Source organism: Gigantopelta aegis, unplaced genomic scaffold (assembly GCF_016097555.1).
Source record: "Gigantopelta aegis isolate Gae_Host unplaced genomic scaffold, Gae_host_genome ctg1250_pilon_pilon, whole genome shotgun sequence".
In the NCBI taxonomy this organism is placed as follows: domain Eukaryota; kingdom Metazoa; phylum Mollusca; class Gastropoda; order Neomphalida; family Peltospiridae; genus Gigantopelta; species Gigantopelta aegis.
The window spans coordinates 179,725-184,408 of NW_024532763.1; the positions used below are offsets into that span (position 1 = coordinate 179,725).

The 4,684-nt window shown below is 36.2% G+C and overlaps 1 pseudogene; it reads left to right on the forward strand.

Annotated features, from left to right (window-relative positions):
* Positions 1-1,618: 1,618 nt before the first annotated feature.
* LOC121391050 lies at positions 1,619-4,344 on the forward strand (annotated as a pseudogene).
* Positions 4,345-4,684: the final 340 nt, after the last annotated feature.

Sequence of the window (4,684 nt, forward strand, 5' to 3'; positions counted from 1 at the left end):
TCATCACTTCCAATTGCAACTAATTAACCCAAATATAATTAATACGCCTATATAACCAATTATGACCTCATTACAAAGGGACAGAGAGGGGAGACCGACAACTGTTGTACATTGTAGTTGTATGATTATGATATCAACAAACACATGAAAGAAAGTTTGTTATTTACATATGTAACAAGTAAAAATGAGAAAACGATAACAGAGAAGTTATGAAAAAAATAACAAAGAGGATTATCAGTGATTAGTTATGTTAGCATTTGTAGTGACGAGCAGGCTTGTCATGCCCTTATAAGACACAGTGTAACTATTAATAGCAAAATTCTATTTTTAGTAAACAAATGTAATATTTACTTGAATGTGTTGTTTAGGAGGTGTCTGTTGAAACTGTGGAACATGTCCTTATGTCCCAGATATCGTAATGTTTTATCCTCACTAGACTGTACAACATTGTCTTCTCCTTGTATCCATTTCATTTCTGTTGACTAGAATGAATGGACACATGTTATAATGATGAATGGATGAATGGATAATGGGTAGATAAATGAAGGGGTGTGTACATGTACATGGATGAATGGATAATGGTAGATAAATGAAGGGGTGTGTACATGTACATGGATGAATGGATGAGTAAGATGGATAGATGCAAAAAGGATGCAATAAAAGATAACTGATTAAATTCTCCATTATCAACATGTAAATAATGATCTTTATTTTCTTTTACTTACTAGATTTCGTGGGATCTCTGAAGAAGCTGTACATTTACCCGTGGGTACGTCCCATATCTTAACAGAATTATCCCGTGATCCAGACATTAATAGGTGTGCTCGACCTAAAAGTAATTTTTCATAATTTGGTACAAGAAAAACACCACTTACTACCAGTACATGCTAAAGCCATCACTCCTAACTTATGCTCAGTAAACACATTTTCGGACATTGTCTAAGTTGTTCTCCTGATGATTCTCCTCCAACATTATGAGGCCATTTCCAATTGTAGACCTTTCCATCTCTGCTACCGCATGTATCCATTGAGATGAATTGTTATAAAACAATCTGTAAACATATTAACAATTTTGATCAAGTCCTCAATCATTAGCGATCACCTTAGTTGCTGCTTTTGATGGCATTGTGAGTGCATTTTCAAGAACATGATTTGTCCAGTTGTAGACAAAAATTTGCTGAGAGGGAAACAATTTCAACGTGTCAAATCTATCACAACAATGCAAGCTACCTTATCAACACTGGCTGTTATAAGATGGGTGGAGTCTGCTACACACAGACAATGTATAGGTTCTGAATGGATGAGATGGATCTTTATTTCATCTTGTGAACTTCTATATGGAGAAGATGGATCTTCTCTCGCCTTTTCTGACGAGCTAGAACAGACACCCATCTTGGATGGGCGTGGCTTAACAGGCATTAGGCCATGGGCAAGGCTATGATTTTTATTATTAGCTTAAGGGAAATTTCCACTAACTTATTTGTTTTGTGGTCTGTCCCTGACAACGAAAATTTCCATTCTTAAATATCTCTCTACCTACTCTCATTATTCAGTCAACAAGTAGACGAGTCGAGCACTTGCCGAATTTATTCAAGTAAAAGAAACTTAAAGAAACGCTATGAATTTTAGGAGAGCACTCAATCGAATTGGCCAAGAGATTGGTCAAAGAGATCTCAGCGACTTAAAATTTGCCTGTCGAGACGCAATAGATGAGTCACGTCGTGAGCACATTCATGCAGCGCGAGATCTCTTCATTGCTTTGGAAGAACGTAACTTACTCTCTCAAGACAAATTGGATTACCTGGCTCGACGATTGTCAGACATTGGTCGTGCACAACTTCTCTCTCATTTCGAAGCATTTGGTTTTCACGTACCGGATCTTTCTTGTCCTCCTGCATCTGGCTCTCCAACAAATGACACAGAAACTGATGCTGCAGAGTCCCCGTTTACGAAATGTCTCTTAACAATATCACAGAAGTTAAACTCTGATGAAGTAGATCGACTGGCCTTTTCCTGGTGTAATCATTATTTGAACAGAACTGTAGATCAAATCTTCTCTGCCAACCAATTGTTTACTCTAATGAATCAAAGACTTGTAATTACTCCTGATAATTTACAGGTTCTGTATATCGAGTTAAGCGAAATGGGACGGCAAGATTTATGTAAAATAATTGAAGAATATTACCATACTATGGGCATCAACCAGCCACCCTTATAATTCTACAATTCAACATGCTCCTTCACCCCACTCCTAGCAATTTTAGCAGTAGAGGAAGTAGAGGAAGGTAAGAGATTGTATATTCTTGTATTTACAATAAAATCCCTCTACTTTGGAGCACAACTATAATTTTGAGAATAAATGTGTACAACAATAGAATGAGTACAATGAATACATGTTTTTTTTTATGAGAGAGTCCATTTTAAATGTTAAACATTTAAAACATGTTTCTTGTTGTTTTCTCATTCCTTGGGATAGACAGCAAGTGATTAAAGCAATGGTCAATTATTAATTCTATGGTTTGTTTTCAAAATAGTTATCTCTAGTTGATTCTGTGCACAACAATGTTGTCTTTTTCTTTCAACTTTTTCAAATTGAAAGCAATTAATTTTGTGCATTTCCGTGGGACGACCTTATTTGGATGAGTTATATAACTGACTTGATGCTATGTAGAAAAAGAAAGATATTCTAATTAAACATAACAATCTATATCGTGATTTGTACCTAATGTAGTTGTTATTAAACACCACCACCAAATTACAATACACAGAATATCAATAATTCCCCACTGTAGGGAAGACTTTTAATTGCTTCTAATAAAAGGGACAAGCAAATATGTAATTTGACAAGTATTTGTATTTGAAGCTCTGTTTTATCAGCCAACTAGTAGCTGAAACTATATAGTTGCATGTACTAATAAATAGTGGAATGATCTTTAAGAATATCTATGAGATAGTGAAGTCATGTGTTTGATTGGATGATTCTTATGCAAGAATGGTTTTAATGTAGTATAATTTTGTAAAAAATAAATTATGTAAAATTGAAAACCTGTTTATCTGGTTTTAATTCATGTTCCAGAGAACCTGTCAGGATATCCTAGTACACAAGGTTTTTCTCAAGATCATTACTACATACAATTTTATAACGGACAACATCGTCCAATGGATCTCCCTTTCCCTCTATCTCCAGCAAGTGTGAACGATATCCATTCTCAAGTTTCTTCCATCAGCCACCAAACAGCTAACATCACCCTCAGTCCTCCACCAGGACCTTTACCTCCTTATGGTCGTAAAGAGAGTGTTCCAGAAAATCCAGTTGCTAAGCAATGGGCTGGATATGTTGACCAACGTGGTTCCCCTCGTCCATCCTCGGCTGCTAGTGGTAGCAATGATGGGTCACCAGCTTATGGTAGCAACGGTTATCTTAAGAATCCTAACATGTTAAACATGGGAGGTTTTTCTACTGGATTTGACGTTTGTGAAGGTGAAAATGGACTTGAAATGCAAATATTAAAAACAAGTGAGTCAACCCAGGGGGTCCATGATATACAACAACAACAATTCATTCAAGAGAGAGCAACACAAGAACACAAGACAGTTCAAAACATAGAACTCTTAAATATACAACAAGTAGAGATACAACAATTACAAGAAGCTTTACAACACAAGAACCAAGAAGTTACTGAGCTTTATAATAGAATGCTGAATCCATCTAGTCAGGCTCTCTATTGACAGCTCCATTTGGAGAACTCTACCCAATGGATAAAAATCCCCATGGTTATTGTATCATAATAAATAACTTCAACTTCCATCAGGTGAACGACCAACATGAACAGCTGACTAATAGAGGTGGAGCTCAAGTGGACCAGAAAAAAACCTTGTGACAACATTTACATTCTTAAAAATATAAAGTTGAAGAGTATGTGAACCTTACATCACGACCAGAGTGATAAGAGATGATAGATACGTTTAAAGAAGTAGCAGTCGTGATCATTCTAACTATGATAGTTTCGTTTGCTGCATTCTTACGCATGGAGAAGAAGGTCAAGTCTTCGGCGGGCTGACAGTGTACCGGTTGACCTCCGAGATCTAACGGGACTGATGAAAGGAACATTCACACGATCCCTCCTCAATAAACCTAAACTTTTCTTCATTCAAGCCTGCCGTGGGGAAACAGAAGAGAAGGGTATCCCTATTGAGAAGGATGGGGATAGCAGTCTTCCAGCAGAAGCTGACTTCCTCTTTGGATATGCCACACCCACAGGCAAAGCAGCTTACCGAAGTCGTCGTCATGGCTCATGGTTTATTTCTGAACTGTGCCAAGTTTTTCAAGACAATGCACTCTAATGCCACTAGGAGCTATGATGAAAAAAGTTAATAGTAAGGTGTCAGAAGCTTACACAAAAGAAGGTTATAAGCAATGTTCAGAGGTTGTAGATCGCCTTCGAAAGGAAGTTTTTTTTCCTGTTTAATAAGTAAAAAGTAAAAAACAGCTCTTTCCGGACAATACCTTTTTAATTTTCATTAATTGTGAGTCTGTTTTTGTTTGTTATTATTTTTGTTGTTATTTTATTTGTACGAAGGCATAATATCATCAATAACATGTTCAACATGTTGCCACTTTTTACCATATTTTTTTTTTTATTATAATAGTAAATTACATACAGTGAATATAATATATATATAT